Genomic DNA, 22,002 nt, shown 5'->3' with positions numbered 1-22,002 from the left:
AAGTAGCAGGGTGATTAATTGCTGTTCACACACCTTTCAACTACTTTTGTCAGGAAGCTCTACTGGGAAGAGGCTTGCTGCTAACTTGATAATCACCGGGGCTCATCCACGTTTCCAAATGAAACCTGGGCTAGAGTTCAACCACCTTTAACACTGCGTAACCATGACCCCCTCCAGGCACACTTATTGTTACACTAAAATTTTTTAAAAGGATCTACAAGAATTTCTTTGCATTTGGAAATAATAATAATTTATACACCAGGAATGACCATTTATATCACATCTAAATGGATGTGTTCATATCTACTTTTTTCTCTTTCTGTAAAAAAGAAAATATTACCAAGAAATCTCACGTATTTTAGTCCCCATACATAAATAATACAAGAGAAGAAAGTAACAAGAAAAATTTGCATTTGTTTTCTATTGAAAAGATTAAAAAAGGGCTTATAACTAAGTTCATTTTCTGCTATTAAACATTTATCATGCACACATAATCAGTGCAGTTATCTATCAAGAAACCTTATTAAACCAGAAAATGAATACTGAAAAATATCATAATTAAGCACTATTTTAATTTACTTGTGAAAGAATAGAATGGAAGACCGTGGTACTGATGTTATAGTACTAATTGTATCTCCCATTACAATGCTGTAATCAGCTTTCAACAATGTGCATGAATAACCCACTGCTAGATTTGAATTGTGATTAATAATTTAAAATGTGTAAAGAATAAGATTCCACCAAATGCAAGTTGGGCGGCATGAGCACTAGATGAAAAAAGGTCAGAAACAACAGTGGTTAATAATAATTTTCCTTTTCAACTGAGATGAATGTCAGAGTTTCTACAGACACACACACACACACACACACACACACAAATTTGCAATATTGTTTTCTGAAAACCAATCCAATATTAGGAAATGTGGTAGCAATTTGTATATAACTTGGCAAGGTGTAGTATTTTATTTTTATATTTTCTTACTGATAATATCTAAATCAAAGAAACCAATGTTCAACAAGGTTGTTAAGTAAGTTAACTATTATAAAAGTTGTAACCAATATGTTTGAGAGGAAGATTTTGTGTGTCAGCCTGTCTGTTTTTTTGCATAGAGCCCAGGTTTGAGCTGGAAAAACTGGCTCTTTTTTCATTTCCTACTGCATCTAATTTACTGTCTCTGAAGAGTTTATATGCACAGATGCATCTCAAACAATATGAGATCAAGTGCATTTTATATTCTTTGACCCAAGGACAGCAAACCTTTGTGGGTTTAGTTTTTGATGGGTAGATTTTAGGCATCATATTTCTGCCAAGGAGTCTATAAAGTAGCGTCATCGAGACTGTCAGCTTCCCTGACAAGATAACTTGAAAGCAGAACTGTGTGAACTAGTGGAGGTTTTAGTTCAGCTGAGGCTCAGTGAACTGCACAAATAAGTAGCAGTTTAATCTGCAGTGTGTCCAAGCCAATAAGAAGGGGAGGCCAAGTCAGGGTTTGGGCCAAGGGAATCTTTTTTTTTTTTTTCCTTTTCTTTCTTTTGTTGTTGATTACCTTTGAACTTCTTAAGCTGCCACTTAAGATTCCAATTTTCACACCTTTGAACATCCTAGGTTTTCATGGGCATAATTAGGATTATACTGTCAGATCAAAGTTTTGGGGGATATTTGCTACTAATGTTTAACATAAAAATCAAAGTAGGTTTCATTTTTAAAAAGGGGATTAACATTCAAAAATAGCACCAACTTATGCACATTTCTCACCAAAGCCAATTATCATCCCTGAAAATACTTGACGTATTAATGTTAAAGGTGCTGTAAATAAAACTCTACAGATACATTTCTAAATTTTACACCATAAATATAGTTGAATATCATGCAGTCAGGGACAGAGGCTCTGTGATCAAACAAACATAAATTTCATATTTTGCAACTTAATAAATGTATGACCTTAGGTAATTTGTTTATACCCTCTGATGTGTAATATTTTCACTTTTAAAGTTCAATAATGAAACCTCTTTGATAATGTGGTTATGAGGATTTAAAGAATTAGGCCAGTTGTAACAGGAAAATAAAATTTGCTATTTTTTTTTAAAAAGGAATAATGCCACTGATTTTATGTTATGAGGATACCATTGGAAATGCATTTTTAGGAGGGAATCCACAGTAATGGGTAGTTATTATAAGGGTCTAGGTTATGCACCCAGGTTTGCAGCTTGGAGGAGGGAGGGGCTGCACACTGACTCAGGGTTAAGAATGCATGGGTTACTAGCTCAATTGCTGAGTGATCCTGCATAATTCTCTTAATTTTTCTGAGGCCACCTCCCTAAGCAGTATAAAGAGGGGTTTGAATAGAGTTATTCATAGGACTCCTACAACCTCTAACATTGTCTTTTTCAGCTGGGGTACTGTAACAAGAGAGTTAAACATCCTGCATGAAAACATTTATTCCCAACCTTGAACAGTTCAATTAAACATCAAATTCCAGAGCATTTAAAATTTTGTGGTTAACAAAAGGTCTCTAATAGGACAGACAAAAATGAGCTATAAAACATAAAAACACTTATTTGTGAAAATGTTTGTATCTGAATCCATTTAGTTGCAAGTAGTTGAAAATCTGACCCAGACTGGTATAGCTTAAAAAAAGCAGGGGGGAGGGAATTTAGTTGGTTCATGTACTCCCACTGCCCAGGAGTAGCTTTGGTCTCCTGTTAATCTTTACCTGGCAACTGCTGTATCGAAGACCTAGTGTCACTTTCTTTGTTTCTTAACGTTGTTACAATAATCAAAAATTCCTCCTTGAAGTTCCATGTTGTCTGTCAGAAACCTGTAGAGCTTTTATGCTATGGTCTGAATACTTGTGTCCTCCCAAAATTCTTATGTTGAAATGCTAACCTCCAAAGTTAAGTCTATTAGCGTACAGAGGGCTTTGGGAGGCAGTGGGTCAGGAGAGTGGGGCCCTCCTGAGTGGGACTAGTACTCTTATAAAAGAAATCCCACAGAGCTCTCTAGCTCTTTCTACTATGTGACGATTCAATGGTCTGCAACCCAGTAGAGGGCCAACACAACCATGATCTTGGACTTCCAGCCTCCAAAACTGTGAGAAAGAAATTTCTGTTGTTTTTAAGCTATGCTGTCTGCAGTATTTCACTATAGAAGTTTGAAGGGATTAAGACACTCCCCAGCCCTACAGGGAAGAAGTTCACAATCTTTATTCCTTAAGCTTACACTCACAGTCACAAATGCAACTGCACGTAGAATTAAATTCCACTGATTCTGTTTGGCAAGAGTTAGTTAATATTTCCCCCTCTGAATGAATCCTGGTGGCCAGGAGGATTGGAAGTGTGAGTGACTTTTTTGGAAAAGAGAAGCAAGAGATGGATGCTGGGGAGACAACCAGTGTATGTTCCACTACAGCATCTCTAGATGCTTTCCTTTTATTTTCCAAATTCAATTTTGCAGATGATAAAGAAGGCAGAATCATAGCAAATAATATAAATGCAGAGTCAGGAGAGCTTGAAAGAGGGTGCAAAAGTAATTTATGCTGCCATTTGTATGTTTTTCCGTTGAGGAACTCTGGAACCGTACAGAGGGCCAAATAGAGTTTAACAGTTAAGTGACATCAGTTTTTTTCCTCAGAATATTGAGTTATATTCAGCTTTTATTAGAATAGTTGATGATAGGAAATTGCAAATAATTTAGTCATTTTGAGGCTATTTAGTGTGTTTTTTAAAAACTAATTGCTTGACTTGAAAATTAACCAGGAAATTAGCGTCATATTATGAAACAGTTGATTATGGTCTTGTGGTTCCTATTCTTCTATGAAAGAAATTTTGATGTCTTTTATTTTTAAACAACTTAGCCAATAAACTGCTCAACCACTCTGCCTCTACTTCTACTTTTTAAGCCTACTATTTTGCCTCATCATCTGATTTAGAAATTATATGGCCCGTCATTGTGGTGTTGAATACAATGCAATCAGAATTCTGTCATAGAAAATCCTTACTTGCATTTGCTATTTCAAAGATCTTGCCTTATATCATAATAAGAGCAAATAATTATTTCAGTATTCTCCTTTAACTTCTTAGGAAAAGTGGTAAGGATGTACTGCTCATGATGATGGAAGTTACAGCAAAAAATAAAAATAAAAATAAAATTTCCCTGACTTGTAGTTATTTGATGATGGTATAATTTGATTACATAGATGTAACTTGAATGTATAGGAGGGAAAGTTATGATGCTAAAATGACAGGATTCTGCATTGCTTTCATAACTCTCACAGTGAAATCAATTCATAAATATTACAGAGTTTTACATTCAGAAATTCATTTTAACTTTGATCTGATTTACTCTTTCCCAGTTATCTTAAGGGTTATATTGTACCTACTATGGAAAATGAAAAAATGATTCTGACCTGACCTGATAATCATCATATTATTAATCCATTGCCAACATATAAAGCAATTAAGATAATTTAATAGTTTCTTGTTTGCTACCACCTGCTTTGTAAGCTTTAATATTAATTAGTTCAACATTTACCACCTAATGGGGTCATAATGTTACTTGAATTTTAAGTTACATCTTAGTAACATTCAAATGCTGATTAAAATGCTAGACCTGTTAAAATATAAACTAATGGTCTTAGTTCAGTGTGAAAAGCAATAAATTAATCTCTTTCAACAGGAGCATTTCTTATATTAGCACTCACTTCCCACTTCTGATATTAGAACCTAGATTTTCTTTGAGGAACTTCCCTACACTGACTTATTTTTCCTTATTTAATATTATTATCCCTACGCTATCCCCACTTCCAAAGGTAGGCTTAACAAATGGAACCCAATGAGATGAAAAATACTATTTCTTGGGACTTTCATGAAACAGACGCTTTGCTTTCTTTTTCCCTGTCCTTCCAGATAGAGTGGCATAAAAGTATAAGGTCTCAGGCTAATGTATTCATTTTGATACAAAAAAAGGGAAACTTGATATTGCCAGTAGACCTCCCCAAGAAAAATGAGAATAGATCTAATACCAGAAAATGTTGCTGTAGAAAGACAGAGATACTATACTGTTTATAACATTGTGTTCACACTGTATCAATCCTTCCCTGAAATATATTTTACTGAAGATATTTTCAATCCAACGAGCCAATAAAATCCTTTTCCAGAAATCTACTAACTAGAGTTCCATTTGTTTCCAGTTCCATTTTTTCCCTTGAGCTAAATTTATATAAGTATATTGCATTAATATTAAGTGTACTATTCCCTAAGTTTTAACATCTACATATTTCCATCTAATACATCACCATCAAGATACATTTTTCTTACAGAAGTCATATCATGATGCTTTCTAGACAAACTTCCAAGAAGCCAACCACTTTAAAGGGACTTTTTTTTTTGGTATAGATTAGTTTTACTAGCTTTCATATAAATTGAACCATACAGTATGAACCATTTTGTCTTTTTGCTGTCAAGAGTGTTTTTGAGATCCATGCATGTTTTTGCACATATTAGCAGTCTGTTCCTTTTTACTGCCTAGTAGTATTCTATTTTATGAATATACCACTTATTTTCCATTCTTTTATTGATGGACATTTGTTTCCAGTTTTTGACTATTATAACTAAAACTGCTATGAATATTCATGTACAAATCTTTGAGTGAGTATATGCTTTATAACTTTTCTTTTGCCCTTGTTCTTTGTTTTTTTCTTTCCATTCCCTTTCTTATTATTTTATCTTCCACTCTTTTTTACTGTCTCTGTTTTTAATTTAACATTTTGTAAAGTTCTATTTTCTCTCCTCTCCTAGAGTATCAATTAAACTTCCATTTAAAATATTTTAGTGATTGTCCTAGAGTTTGCAACATATATTTACAACTAATCTAAGTTCCCTTTCAAATAACTGTATACACTTCATGGGTAGTGTCCCTGCTTCCTAAGAGAGTATTCCCAGTTCCTCCCTCCCATCTTTTATAATGTTGCTGTCATTCATCTCACTTACCAATAAACTACACCTGATATATTGTTACTATTACTATTTTGAATAAACTAATATAAGTAAATTAGATAAATTAAGAATAAGAAAAAATTATTTTATTTCACTTCTTTTATGCTCTTCCTTTCTTTATGAAGATCTGAGTTTCTGATCTATTTTATTTACCTTCTCTCTGAAAAACTTCTTTTCACATTTCTTGCAAGGCAGGCCTACTGGCAACAAATTCCCTCAATTTTTGTTTAGCTGATAGTATTTCTCTTTCACTTTTCAAGGATGATTTTGCTGGATATAATTTTTAGATAGTGTTTTTATTTTTCTTCCAATACTTCAAAAATTTCCTAGTTTCTGAGGAAAAGTCAGGTATAATTCTTATCTTTCTACATAAGATAAGATGCCCCTCCACCCCGGTTTCTTTCAGGAATTTTTCTTTTTCTGATTTTCTGTAGTTTGAAGATGATTTACCTAGGTGAAAATTTTTGCTTTTATCCTGCTTTATGTTCTCTGATCTTCCTGGCTCTATGTTTAATTTGGGGGAATTAACATTAATTTGCATTAACGTTGACTTGGGGGAAATTCTCAGTCACTATTTCAAATACTTCTGTTCCTTTCTTTCATTCTTCTGCTCCTGCTACTCACATTACACATATGTTACACCTTTTGTAGTTATCCCATGGTCTTTGGATATTCTGTTCTGTTTGTTTTTGTTCTCGTTGCCTTTTGGTTATTAAGGATTCTGTTGATATATCATCTAGCTTAGTGATTCTCTGCTCAGCTACGTCCTGTCTACTAATAAGCACATCAAAGGCATTCTTCATTTCTGTTACAGTGCTGTTTATCCCTAGCATTTCTTTTTGGTTCTTTCTTAGAATTTCTGTCTCTTTGCTTACATTGCCCATCTGTTCTTGCAGGCTGTCTACTTTATGCATTAGAGCTCTTTAGCATAATAATAATAATAGTTGTTTTAACTTCCTGGTCTGGTAATTCTAACAACCCTATTATGTCTGGTGCTGATACTTGCTATGTCTCTTCAAATTGTGGGGTTTTTTCTTAGCCTTTTGGTATGCCTTTTAATTTTTTTTTAATAGGTGGACATAATAGGCTTGGTGAAAAATAAAACCTGCTGTAAATAGGTCTTATAAACACACATATTATTATACATTAAATGTAATGTGATGATGAGGTATAGAGGGAGGGGAAGCTTTCTATAGTCCTTTGATTTAAGTCAGTCTTTTAGTGAGTCTGTACCTCTGGACTGTGAATTTCACACGTCTTTCAGGTTTTTCTCCCTATTTGGGGGGACACGATGGCTAGTGCAGACTGGAAGTGGGTAATTCCTTTTTCCCAAGTGGAAAGCTAGAGCCAGCTGGAGCTGAGTATTTCTCTTCTTCAGGTCAGTTAGGCTCTGATAATAACCCCAGTATATTAGCCTCTGTTTAACTAGTTTCCTTTGAGGGCGGGCCTTATTAAGAAGAACAGAGTGCTCTGGTATATTTCAAAATGGTTCCTTTTTCCTGTTCTCTGACACAAGCTCAAGGGAATTTTTGTCCTATATTTACTATGGGAACCTGGTTGAGCTACTGGAGGCATATCTCACAACACTGTGGGGTTCCACTATGACTGGGCTCCCCTGGGGTTTTTAACACTCAGACTTGCACACACTGAGCCTCCAGCAATTTATCAATTACATTTCACGTTTTCCTACCATTTCCACAGCAGGTTCTGCTTGTGATCTCTGCTCAGGAAAACAACTACACTCAGTACTCATCTGTCTGTGTCTCCAATCTTGGTAGCTCTGGTGTCCTGTGTCCTCTCCTCTCTTATGAATCCAAGAAGAGTTGTTGATTTTTCAGTCAATAGCTTTTTGTTTATTGTTAGGACAGAGTGCAAACTTCCAAGCTCCTTACATGTAGAACCAGAAACTAGAAATCTAAATAACTTCTTCGTTAAACTTTTTTCAGTTAACCCTTTGAGTGTGCTATCTCAAGAGGGACCAAGACCCTAACTGAAACAAAAATAATATAGAAATACTAATTTGATTTCTTATCAGAAGTAATTTTATTTTAAAGCTAATATAACTGGTACTTTAACTAAGATAACTTAGGAGATGTAATTATAAAGCAACTCTATTTTTGTTTTCCATTGTTCCTTGAAATGTACTGTGAGCAGCCAGTTCTCTTACACAGGATGAAAACTTCAGTTTTCATAATATCTGTGGCCACTTTAAGATTTAAAAATAAAATCCTATTTGAAGTTGCAAAACAGTCTCAACTCAGCAATTAAAATGGGAAGCTTTTTTGCTTCAAATTTTCAAATTTGATTTCAGGTTGAAGCTGTGCTAGCCCCCTCCCATGTTTATGCCTGCTATACATGGGAATCTAGAGGTGAGGTATAATTAGCTATCTCCTCTTTCTTCATCGATATTGACTCCTTTTTATCTTTCTACATTTAACATCTGACCCCTCCATACTTGTAAGACAAGGAAATCGCCACATGAAGGTTTTTAGTTTTCTTATAACTGTCATGAGATAGTTTAGCTTTTTTTCTGGACATATAAGTAATTTAAAACTTAATTCTACTTTTGTGGGTTCTTTCAAGTTTTTTTCTGAGACTCCCACCTATATTTCAGAGGGTCTCTTACTTGTGGTTCCTTGATGAGGGTGATGCTTTCTCTTTTGACTTATAGTTTACACCTCTTTCTGTAATCTCTGGACCTCTAGCCATAGCTCCAGCATTTTTCTGTCAGTTTTTAATTAACCTAGTTAAATGGTCCTTCTTTGATAGGATGGAAGATAAACCCATGATTTATCTCTCTGGTTGTGACTGAAATCTGGACCATGGAAACCACTCATACAGTCTGTCAACTTACTAATTTTAAAGTTTGATACTTTCAAAAATGTAGTCCTTTTCTTGGCAGCCACATATTTTTTTCATTCAATCTCCTGTCTTTTTAAATTTTGATATAAAACAAATAACTGTTTACTGGATCCCCCAAACTCCACAGGAGACATATTAAGGTCTCAGAGTTTTATTTTGTTTTGTTTTTTAAGAGTTTGCTTTCTAATTTCTAGAGCTAATGATGAAAGTCAGGAATCCCCTACTCTTCACTCTTAAGGAAGTTGAGATTCACAGGAAAGCTCCTTCCAAAAAATTCATTTTAAAAATCCTTCCCTGACCCTATTTCCTACCCTGATCCTTTTGTATTATTGGTTTCAGTGGAAGGTTTAGTAGTTTGGAGATAATTTCTTTAAAATGTCGCATCATTGTGTGACATGTCACTTTGGAATATAGTATCTTCTCTTAGCCCTTCAGTGGAAACTTCCATTTAACATGCTGTTACAGTTCCATCGTCCTTTCTGTCATTGCCACATTCTGGATCTCTCCTTAGCTTTCTTTGTGTGTGTGTGTGTAATAAATCAATTAATTCCTTTACTTATTTGTGTGAAGAAAATGGGGTGCATTTTGTTATGCTTTATTTCACTTTCATCATAATGGAACTATTTTTCGCAAAATAATTTGTTCACATTTCCTTTAACCACATTTCCCAGCTATTTGGGGGTATAATTCAAGCCTCCTTTTTACCCTTTCTCAAATCTCATTCAAAATATAATGGCATATGAGGAAAAAAGACAGAGAATGAAGACATTTTCTTTTTCATTATAAAATGCTTCTAGTCTTCTCCAGGGTTTTTCATTACAAGAATATTTAATATTTTAACAACTAAATTATATGTTAGTGCTTCCTGTTTTTCTCTTCTATATGGTTGAATTAGTAAAGTTCCTTCATCTAGCTTATCCCTCTACAAGTGCCACAATAACCAACCTGGGACAATTTTAGAAGTCTGTCTTATTCCACAGAGAATCAAAACCTCCCCTTGGTTGTCTGCCCACACTAGGAAGACCCCTCAGAAAAGAAGCAAAAAGCAGAGATCCAAGAGCTCCATTCCAGGATCAACAGCCAATGTTTACCTGATTTAGTGTTGTGGGAGCTGCCTTCTTGTACTTGATTCTGATGGAGTAGCATGATTTTCTTGTCTGGATAAACTTCTCCCATTGTTCTCTTGGGATCCAGTTAGAATCCTGGATTATAAAGCACAAGTTTTTAGGGCTGTGATTTAATAATGCAATATATATATATATATATATGTGTGTGTGTGTGTGTGTGTGTGTATGTATATAAATGTATATGTATATATATGTATATGTATGTATATATGGTATGGTATTTGTATAACTAAATATGTAACTAAATATTCCTTTTGTAGTTAAAATAATAGATTCTGGAATGATCAAGGCTTATTCAAGCCCATGCTAGAAAAAAATCAGCTGTCATTTCAGGAAAATACTATTTTCACTACACGTTTTTGCTTGTTTCTGACATATTTACATATACTTTGTTTTGTGCCCATACTCTTGACTGGTCTAGATTTTTTTACTTCACACTTGTCTATATTTTCAGCCCACAGTTTTTATAGCCTGGTTTTCCTGACACAGATATCAGGTCAGGTACTTAACTATCATACCTTTTTTTTCTTATTCATTAAAGTTTGTTCTAAAACCACCCTCACTACACTTATCCCCAGAATTCATACTAATGGCTCTATATGCACAATCTCTCTCTCTCTCCATCAATCAATAGATAGCACTGATTGTAATATTTTGTTTAGGTGACTTACCCTCTCCCACTGCTTCATCTAGACACTTGTCTCCTAGACACTAGTTCTTGATCTACTTGACTTCATCTGTCACTTGGTCACTCACAAGTTGTTGATTATGCAGTAGATAAATCACAAGAGATTTTGTCAAATGATAGACCCTGTTGATGAATTATGCACAAGGATAGGGTTGCCAGATGAAATATAGAATGCTCAGTTAAATTTGCTTTTCAGATAAACATACTAAAAATAATTCATTGCTTATCTGAAATTCAAATATGACTGGGCACCCTGTATTTTTATTGACTGAATCTGGCAACCCTATGAAGAATACTCTTTATTAAGAATTTTTATCACAATATAATCACAGTACATAATTTTTCTTTATTCTTTCCTAAACTTCATAGTATCCATTTCTGTGTACTTCTATTAGATCTGGCTCCTGTCTAATTTTTCCCATTCTGTTTATGTGTTTACTATTGCATAAATAACTCCAAGGAATATAGCTCTGGAAAGAAAAAATAAACTGACTATTGACCTGATGTATCTTTAACTAAGCACTCTCCTATTTGTTTATGGCCTACATAGAATTAGTTATTTAAGCGCTAGGTATCTTATCACCCTGTGTTTTATCCCTGTATCATTTAGAGTCCCAGCAGAAAGCAGATAAAACAATCAAATCAGTAAATGAAGATAATTTTAATAAAAAGACTTTTTACACACACGTAGACAGGGTTAAGAGACCCAAGAATGATGGCAAAGCCCCAGAGACTAGCAATGATTAATACTTGTTGACACGTCTATGTATGAAGAGGATAGTGCAGCTGAAATCCAGCAAAAGCTATGGCCCTAGAAGGGAAGCCACCCCAAGGAAGCAGTGCTGATGGTTAGGGAGAGGCTCAGACTGGGAGACGGCAGCCAAAACACTGAGAGAGCAATCACCTTGACCTCCCTTTCCTGCTCTGAGGACAGTTGTGTCTACCGTTATTCAGTCCTATCTGGAAACCTGAGGGGGAAGGGAGCCCAAATGAGGAAGTTCATGGAAGTCAATGCCAAGGGGCTAGAAAGTGAATCTGAAGAATAATTGACTCGGAACTTTAAATATTTACATCTATTCATAAAAAGCATAAGAAAACCTTTAAAAAAAACCATATTAAACATTGAATACCAGATGTGAAATGAATAACATTACTTTTCATTAAATAGTGAGCTCTTCAGACATTAGGCTAAGGGCTTTTCCACAAGCGGTTTTTTGTTCATAAAGGTAGAATTATTGGTTGGGGAACTTACTCTTTTAGAAGGTATTCTGAGTGGTAATAGCCAAAGTTTTTTGAGGGAGGTGAAGAAATTAATAGCTTCAGATATTATTGGTAGAAGTATATTTTGTACAATTTTTGTGAGGAACAATTTGACATATTGTATCAAAAATTTAAATGTTTCTAGACCTATAATCTGAAAGTTAATGTGTAGGAATTTATACCAAGAAAATTACCAGACAACTGTAAATTTTTCATGTAGATATTGTATATATGAGAATATTCATTTATGGTTAGAAAACTTGCAAGCAAATTAAATATGTTAATAGATTATTTAAATAAATAATGATTCATCTATAAAATACTATGCTGTTAAAGTGCTTTTGGTTTTATTATTATAGATGTGCACTATACATTTTTAATTTAAAAAATTTTGAAGTAGGATATAGAATATGATTCCATTTACATCGTCTTTACCTGAATGTCACATAAATGGAATCATAGTGTATGTAGCCTTTTGCATTTGGTTTCTTTCATTTAGCATAATGCTTTTGAGATTCATTTATATTTTTGTATGTGTAAGTAGTTTATTCTTTTATATTGTTGAATGATATTCCTTTGTATGGCTGTAACACAGCTTGTATATTCTTTCGGTACTGGATGGACATTGGGTTGTTTCTAGTTTGAAACTATTATAAACAGAGCTACTATACCCAGTCATATACACGGTATTGTGTAGGCAAATATTTCACTTGGTCAATATCTAGGAGGTGAATGTGTGGATCATATGGTAAGTATATATTTAAATGTATTTTAAAAACTGCAAAACTTTTCAAAATAGCTGTTCCATTTTGCATTCTCATTAGCAATATATGAGAGTTATAGTTTATTTCTGAATGTTTTACAAAGAGCACTGCTTACTTTTATCATAATCAGATAATACAATAAAACCTTCTATTTAGTTGGTGAAATATTTTTATAGGAAAAAAAACCTGTGGGGACTCAAGTTCAGAGTAAATATATAAAAGCCATTAACAATGTGTGGTGTCCTAATATGCTAAAATAAAATAATAGATCAACAAATAAAGACAACTTTAGGGTCATTTTTATGTCTTAAATTAATAATTATTTTATTAGTTTTTCTCTATTCACCAAACCTCAATAGTTTGTTTGATACTCAATCCATTGCTGTATCAAGGAGACACTTAGAGATGAATCTCATTGTAGATAATAAGCATTGTAAAAAGCTTTCGCCTGAGCCTGGTTCTTCACTCAGGAGTTAATGCCTTTCTGATTATGGGATTCCTCCACTGTTGATTTGTCTCCCCGGTTCTTTCTTTCAGCACCAGAAAGCACAGGTAAAACTTTGGGAAATTTTTCTCTTATCTTTTTTCATCTTTCCTAAACTTTTATTATGAAAATCTAAGCTGATTTATTGCCATCTGCTTTATCTCCATTTTCCATTTCAGATTCTATTTTTTCTTTCTTTAATCAGTCCCCACAAAATGACACAAAATTCTCACATACTGAAAGTGGAATTTGTATACCAGAAGGCTATGTGATGAAATTTGCAGTTAAATATTACTCTAGTTTTCCATGACTTAAGGGTACATCTCAGTTTCAAAGAGGAAAGAAAGATGTAAATTTTGCCAGCTTGATTTATTTTATTCTCACTACCTTACGTATTCAAAGATTTTGTTTTCCTCTGTGTATCTTTGTCACTAAATAATTGTTGATTTGCTCATCTTATATTTCAAGAAAATATGCAAAGTATTTTTTTAGTAAAGGACTATGCCCCAATTTAATTTGAAATGGTTTAAACTCTCAGATTGGTGTCTTACTCTACAATTTAGTAAGTGTTGCTTTGAAATGTATCATGGTCCTTTGAAAGGGCCTTTGAAAGGCCACTCTGTGCATGCCTTTGCCTCCAAGCAGAGTGTCACTCCTAATTATTGGGGGCGATGTGGCAAGAATCATTTGTTAGGGACAGATGAAACCATTATGTATAACCTGTAACTTGCCCTCTAATCATCTACTGAGCTCTAGTTGTATAAATTACTTTTACTGAGTTCAGTATACTTTTTATTGGAGCTGTTCTCCTTCTATTGCACAGAATGCATATTGCTAACCTATTAAGTAAAATCGCTTATAGATGTAAATTTTTTATGACTTCTTAAATGTTAATGTATGGCTTGTTAAATGTTAAAGTGGTAAATAGCTTCTAGGAGCTCATATGTACTAAATTTTATTTTGTAGCTCTCAGCATTTAAAGAAGGAATTCATAAGGTACTTGTCAAACTAAGATTTTTATAAACTTGCTGCTTTTAATATATGACTGTACAAAAGAAATTTGGGTAATTAGAAGATAGTACCAGTGCCACATTAAATGGTCACTGTCACAGAATAACAAGCATCCTCTTGCTGGTAGGTAGGTAGGTAGGTAGGTAGGTAGGTAGGTAGATAAGAAAAATACTATGAAACATAAGAATTACGAATTTTAGCTACTACTACAAATTGAGACTATAGCCTTCTAGGTCATTGTACCATGTCTGTGCTCTTCTGCATAGAGCTGCTTACAATTCTTATTTAAATATTTACTGTAGGTAAGTCAGTGATTTTGTTTAGCTATTTTGGTTCTTACCATTGCCTGTATTACTCATGACACAGTAGCCACAGTACCAAAATCATAAAATGAATGAAATCAGAGCTCAGAGCAATTTTTGATATTGAATATCCTGGTCATCACTGATGGGTTGGCAGTAGATTTAACTCTATATGTGCTTTCAAAAACATGAATATCTGGGTTCCAACTATTGACTTATATTCATGCAAGCTGAGGTCCAAGCATGTGTATTTTTAAAAAATGACCCAGATTAACCTGACATGCCCACTACATTAAGAACTTTTTATCCTTATAATTTATAATTTATAAATAGGAAAACTGATACCCAGAATTTTAAAGAATTTTTCAATGTTAAAGAGCTAGTGGGAACTAAAACTAAAGTCAAATGTATATTGACTCCCTAATTTACCCAAGAGGTAAAGGACAGGCAGAGCCATCCCACTCAAGGCCATTATAGGGGTACCAGCAGTGTGAGCATCAGCCTTTTCCCAGTCCACGGATCCTTCCAGGCAATGATATTAATGAATAGAACGGGGATATTACTTATATGTGACTGTATCTATTAAGTTGTCAGTGCTTCAGTGACAAAGTACCACAAACTGGGTGGCTGAAATAACAGAAATTTATTGACTCACAGTTCTGGAGGCTAGAAATTCAAAATCCAGGTGTTGGCAGTGCTAATTTCTCCTGATGACTGTGAGGGGGAATCTGTTCCTTGCCTCTCCTGTAGCTTATGGTGGTTTGATGACTGTCTTTGATGTTCCTTGGCTTTAGATGCAATTTCTGTCTTCATGTTCATATGGCATTCTTCCTGTATGCATGTCTGTTTCTGTGTTCAAATTTCCTCTTTTTATAGGAACACCATTCATACTGAACTAAGGTCATTCTAATGACCTCATTTAACTTGATTTTAAATGCCCTATTTCCAAATAAGGCCACATTCTGAGTTACTGGGTTAGAACTTCAACATATCTTTTAGGGGGGACTTAATTCAATACATAACTGTCTTCACAGAGGCCATAGGAGAAGCAGCAGCTCAGCAGACTCAGAAGCTCTCTCCTAAACACACATTCACCTTTTACAGTAAGTTCAAATTATTTACCTTCATAGCATCATCTTTCTCTGAGGCATACAACGCTTGAAAAGAACCTTAATTCTTCCCCAAAGAGGGACTATTTAAAGTCCAGTAGTCCTTCTTCTAATTACTGTTTATTTAATTTTCACTTTAAAAATAATACCACTAGCATAATATGGAAGTTTCATTACCTGGGTAATGTGTAGTCCAACTTGAAAGATGTTCTCACTTGATTCACTCATCAGGAAGACCACAATGGATTAGCCCAGGATTTTTCATCTAGATTAACTAGAGCCCTGCCTCAGGACTTTTGAACTTGACACTAAATATTCTGTCATTTAGTATTTCTCCAGTAACAAAAGGTATATCCTAAGACCTATCAATGGCAAAGTTTTTTTTCCCAATATTATTTAGGAAGTTTTCAGCTGATAATAATTGAAGATTAAATTCAAAGGATTTAAATAACAATAAAATCCATTATTGTACATAACAGTATTTCAAAAACAGTGCAACTCTATGGTATATTAATTCAGCTACTCAATGATGTCATTATAATTATTTCCATTAGTTTATTCTGTCACTCTTGGGGTTGGTTTTAGCATTGGGCTTGCAGTAAAATGGTTGTACCAGTTCAGGGCATCTTTTTCAGAAACTATGCTATTTAGAAACAGAAATAAATTATTTCCTCCAGTGTGTTTAATATTAAAGACAAGGGAAAGTTTTACAACCCATCCATTTTTTTTATCACATTGGCCAGAATTATTTATTAATCTCACACCTAAACTAACCACTGTCAAGGGAATTAATATGAACACAATTGGCGTAGGGCCGATCAGAATTAACTTTCTAGGGTTGAGAATAGAGCAACTTCTCCTGATACCCATGGCTGTGCGAAAGAAAACATACACATCAAACCCGTATAGTTAAGAAGGAAGAAAGAGAATAAATGTTGGATAGATTATTAAAATTCTATGTTAACGCTTCAATATAGAGAAAACATGTATGTGTTGAAGCAACACAGCCACCACAAATAAAGAATGACCTAGCTATTTTGAGGACCCTCCTTCCAACTCATCATGAAGTCCAGGTGCATTTCTTTTTGTTCCACAATATGTTTGATGTTATTGTTGTTTATACTTTATTGTATTCCATGAATATATAAATGTTTCTTTCTGCCTTTAAAATAGCATTTCTAAGACGGGGGAGGTCACATCTCAAGCAGTAGAGCACATGCTTAGCATGCACAAGGTCCTAGATTCAATCCCCGGACCTCCTCTAAAAATAAATAAATAAATAAATAAACCTAATTACCTCCCCCTGCCAAAAATAATAATAGTAATAATAAAACTAAAAAAGAAAAGAAATATTGATTTAAAATAGGATTTCTGTCATTTGTAACAAAACTAATATACTTTACCATATTGTAACTTTATCAAATTGATGTTTGTATTTGTCATTTTTTTCATGGCTGGAAATTTTTGTCCCATTTTTATTAGAAGTAAGATTTTATGTCTTCTGTCAACTGAATTACACCCAAAGTAGTTCAGATATGCATTGGAATTTGCTGAGCATTTCATCAAACTACTTATGAACTTCTTTCCGTTTCTACTGTGAAACTAGCATGTGAATTTTTTAAATTATTTAGAAATGTGACAGTCTTCCCAATTCTGATTTCCTTTTTTGATTATTTGTGAGTTTAGACAAGTTGTTGTTAAGTCATATGAGAATCATCGTCTTTGATCCAAAAGAGAACATGACCCAAATAACCACACCCTCTACTGAGCATTTTTATTTTGTTCTTGCTGTATTATGTAATTCACACTTTTACATTTTTAATGTTATGAAGTCATTATCAAGCATTTCTGCTCTATTCTCCTTATAAAGGGAATGAATTTGACCATACAAACTGTAAGTGTTAAGCTGTGAATGGTCTCCCATGGGTTTCATTTCTTACTTGTGACTCTTCAGTGATTTCCTTGGGGTTTAGGTGAAGCAAATATTACAGATTATGCTTAGAAGCATGAAAGCTTTCCTGTGATGTTCAATATGTCTACATCAGAGTTGTGTTCTATAAAGGAAGGGAAACTTCTCAGATGAACAAGAGTTTTGACCCTTCTTTGCCCTGTGACTCTTTTTTTTTTTTTGATGAATTCACTTTACATTGTTGATTACAATTCTAGAGACAGTGATAGGAGAGCAAAGTTCATTATCAGTGCCTGAAACATATGCCAGCCCTTTCCCTTCCTACTCGTTAGCATGCAAATCATCTACCCTATTTCTTTAACCAGACTGCTTTGCTAACTTTCTGCCCTATCTTCTATCAGAGTGCTAGACGTTTCATATTGAAACCTACCAAAATGCATACTGTAAACTGTTAAGATAAAAAGCTCATTTTTTGACTTTTTAAATAGAGACTTCTTTTAAAATGTCTTCACATTTAAGTCAGAGGAAAGGTGGAGGGTAGCCTAATGATACTTGACAGTATAAGAATTTTGGATCAGAGAAGTTCTTGTTGCTGGTTGAATAAAAATTTGTTATGTAAACTTAAAGGCTGTGTACTATGTCATATACTGTTTGACCTTAGTGAAATTAAGTCAACCATACAGTCCTCCATAGCCTTATTTCCTTGATCAGGTTAGGGCAAGTAATGTATAGGCTAACCTGGCAAACATAAAATCTCTCTCTCCATTTATTGATGATACCACAAAAGCCACAACTATATCTGAAGTTGCAATATTAACATTCTGAGGGAAGATGCTTATTACTGCAGTGGTTATAGTCTGTATTGGCAAAGCAAAAATAGTATTGTTGGAGGTGTTCATTGAAAACATATGATGGCCAATTGACCTGCAAGCTGGACCTGGGCAATCAGAAGCTCCTTACCCTCTCCCTTTTCCTCGGAATGTATGCTCTGTCCACTGTTCCCACACTAGAATATCTTTTAAGGATACAGCCTTGAGAGAATGACATGTTGTTGAGACCCTCTGGATTAAGTGTGACTGAATTCCATGAAGGTCCCTATACAAACTTTTAAGATTCTGGCATACAGGTGCAGAGATCTACTCATCTTGAGACCACCCAAGACAAGCTTAGTCCATAAGTACATTAAACCTGTCACCTACTGATCCAGAGTGCTCTTATCTCTTTCTTCAGTCCTTCCCTGTTCTCTGTGTACAGGGGCCAATTTCAAATTTTACCCAGAGAACTCCTGAGGTTGTGAACCAACAAATATCAGGATCTAAAACCAGCAGATAAATCTACACATGAGAGCATTTATCATACAAATCTGGGTTGTACAACTTGAGAGACACAACCTCCATGAAACTGTGTATCCAAAGGTAAAAATGCCAGGGCCAATGCAGAGAACAGCTGAGCAGATAGTTGTACCAAAGAACAAAAGCTAAAACTACTGCAGTTGAGTATATGGGTTACTCCTCAGATTGATGGCAAAAAAAAAAAAAAAAAAAAGCCAAACAACAGAACATGCAAAAACAAAATTACATAATTGGAGAGAGAGACAGAATTTTCCTAGTAAACTCTAAGATTAATCTGTCACATAAAAGAGTATGTATCTCATTTGTGGCATTCCTTCCTTCCAGAAGAAAAGTTATTAGCACCACTTTTGAAACCTGAAACAATTCAATCTTATATTTAGACTGCACATCTAGATAATGGTTATTTCATATTTAGGTTTTCATTAAATTTAATGGATTTCAAATATTTAATAATTTTCAATGAATGTTTCATTAAACCCAAACATTTCCCAATAGAGAGGAAATATTTGAATAATCCTAATTGTGCATACAACTATCTAAGTTTTTTCAGATAGCATCAAAAATCATACATTGTTTTAGAAAGAAATTGTTCTCTACTTGTATTTCCAACTTGCTGTCACAAAACTCAGTATATGACAAGTGGCTAGTTTGTAAAATAGGATATACTCTCACTTTATTATTTTAACACATTCCTTGTGTTAAACAGTTTTGTTTCTTGAAATGATTTTTTCACTTTAGGATCAGTACTGTAGCAGTTAGGAATTTTGTTCAGTTACTTGTAGCTGTCATTTAACTGCACTAATTGAGATGAGAATTTCTTTTAGTTACATTAATGTAGAGAGTTCTTGGTGTTGGTTCTGCAACTAGAGAGCCTCAAGGAAAAAAAAAAAAAAGCCTCTGCTGTTCTGGTATTTTTCTCTGAGGCTCCATCATGCAGAGTGTTTGCAGAACTACAGTGACTGAAAGAACTTGAGAGTGAAGACATGTTGAATTTTGGTGTTACTTAGTCTGTAGTTCCAGAGAAATCAAAGATAGTGTTTTGCACGAGACAATTGGAAATAAATGTTAAAATCAGAACACTGAGATTCATTTTCATTGAGAGGATAGTTGAAGATCACCATTTTAAGAAGTCTGGTGGCAAATGAAAGAAGAGATGAAGTTTACAAGGGAATTAGGTCAATGGGAACTATTGTGTTAAAGGGAGACTAGAGCAAGTTTTCTGTAGAGAAAGTTTTGTGTGCTAAGAAGAGGATCACTAAAATCACTGGCCAAGGAGTCCAGGCTGCCTAGTAAGAGTGACAAAGGAGAGAGGGAACAGGTTTGAATAGCATGGCCTTCAAACATAACGGAACAGTGGCATAGACCTATCTTGTTATTTCTAAGAAAAGCCTTAATGAAAGGATGACTACTCTGTGGGAGAGTTAACATTCCCTTTCACAGCATTCTATAATCACTTATCCTCCCAACATAATTTTAAAGGATACAGAATCTGTAGATTAAATGTGTTAAGATACGCTCTTTTTTTGGTACCAAGCTAGATGAAGGTCAAATGTTAACTCTATGAGTTCATTTTATATCTTATACAGAAGGATTCCCAACTTCTTGTATAAAGAACCAAGCTCTTATTCTTACTAGAAGTTAAATGTACAAGTCCCCTGAGCTTGATCTTGAGAAGACTATGTGCACTTTATAGTGTCCAGGAGGTCACATTTTTCATCTACCAGAAAAAAAAATGATTAAGTGCTTTGTGAATTGAGTACCATTTCTTCAGAAATTTCGAGACAGTAGTGATAGCCACCTACTGCTTTATGCAACAGTAAACAGGTTGATTTAGATATAGTCATTATATCGGCACACATAAAGAAAAAATATGTGCATGTAAACAAGATTGGACTACAGCTACACCTTATTTTTCCTTTGAAAATGAAACTGGTTGGCAGCCTCACTAATAAACATTGCTCAATGCTATCTTAGTCTTCTGTTTGAGTTTTGGAATGCTGAGTCTTATGGTAATTGCATATTATATCTACATACTTCAAATGAGTTTATAATGGCCATTATCATCAAAAGAAATGGGAAAACAATTAACCATGATTAGCCTTTTTATGTGAAGAGTTACCTCCTTATTTTAGCATTCAGTTTGCAATCATTTTGAAATTAGCTATGAGTTTGAATAATTTTATTTATTTATTTTATTTCAGTAGTGAGAACAAATGAGTTCCTTAACTTTATACATTTCTATAAAAAGTAGAAAATGCTAGCATTGTTTAATAATATATAAAGTGCATTTCCCTAACTAGTTAAAAAAAAAAAAAAGAGAAAGACACCAAAAGAAATCTTTCTGATATTTTTTCTGGTTTAATTTAAAACTGCGACAACTTGAAATAGCTACAATTAAATTCATTATTGCACTTTATATTCTCCTCCAAATGATTAGTTATCACTTCCATGGGTCATTTTCAAAGGTAAATATTCTCTGATAAGAGAACAAAGACATGACTTGGTAAACACTAGTTAATAATAGGGCTGAAACTTCAAAATATTACTATCTTGCTATATTGAGATATTATACATATATGTTTTATAGCCCACATATAATAAGAATATGCATTTTATCACAGAGATAAATGTGATGGGGAAAAAAGAAGGAAGGCTTTAAATAGTGACTCTCCACAAATCATGGCCAGATTCCCTTTGTTAGTTGCTGGATTACTGATGCACTGACTGCCTTGTCTATGAGATGTGTTTGAGTCTTGTAAGTGATGACTTGGAGTGAAATCTCAGAGGGACTACATGGGCTGTGTCTGAACTTTCCAGATAATGATTGTGCAGCCAGCACACTCAGTTCTTAAGGAGCGTTTTCAGGTCCTTGGAGATCTAGCCTTTTGCTCTGTGCTAGCCTAGATGGCTTGGAGAACTGCCAGTGGCCATGACTGGAGTAACCTCTTAGAAGAGTGGATTGCAGCTTCAGAGTTCTTTGGATGGTTGTAAATTACAGAAGGCTAAAGAAATCCTCTGGGGATTTCTGTTTTGTTGAAAGGATGGTAACAACACACACTCCCATCCCCCCAACACACGCTTGACAGAAAAAAAAAGAGAGAGAGAAGATGTAGCATAGAAGTTGATTTTGAAAAATTAAT

This window comes from Camelus bactrianus, chromosome 5 (assembly GCF_048773025.1).
Source record: "Camelus bactrianus isolate YW-2024 breed Bactrian camel chromosome 5, ASM4877302v1, whole genome shotgun sequence".
NCBI lineage: Eukaryota > Metazoa > Chordata > Mammalia > Artiodactyla > Camelidae > Camelus > Camelus bactrianus.
This window is presented reverse-complemented; position numbering follows the sequence as displayed.